Source organism: Penaeus monodon, chromosome 24 (genome assembly GCF_015228065.2).
Source record: "Penaeus monodon isolate SGIC_2016 chromosome 24, NSTDA_Pmon_1, whole genome shotgun sequence".
Lineage (NCBI taxonomy): Eukaryota > Metazoa > Arthropoda > Malacostraca > Decapoda > Penaeidae > Penaeus > Penaeus monodon.
Genome location: NC_051409.1, coordinates 29,990,460 through 29,990,903, shown reverse-complemented (window position 1 = coordinate 29,990,903; position 444 = coordinate 29,990,460).

Genomic DNA, 444 nt, shown 5'->3' with positions numbered 1-444 from the left:
GGTTAATGCACAGTTTAAATATATTACTAATTACCAAAGTAGAGAAGGTCGTCGCGATGCAAGAATGGTTAACGCTGTGGCTTGGAATTCCCTTGACCCGCGTTCGAGACTGTTCCATGCCAAGTGTGGAATCACACGTAGGCCCATTTTTATTTTCGCGTATAAACAATTCGGACAAGATGATGAATATGAAAATCATTCTAGTATTTTATATAATCCAATATAATATCAGATGAGAAGCCATTGTATCGCGAATACAGCTTTAGTAATAAGAAAATTCTTTATAAATCAGACTTATTTAAATTCATTTCAACAAGACCAACTACCTATGTGTAAATTATTGAATTAGAAATATCCAGTGAATAATGAGTGACTGAATAAAGGTTTATTTTATACGGAGAGGTAGATGGATATGTAATCGGGGAGGGAAAAATGGGTGTGTTA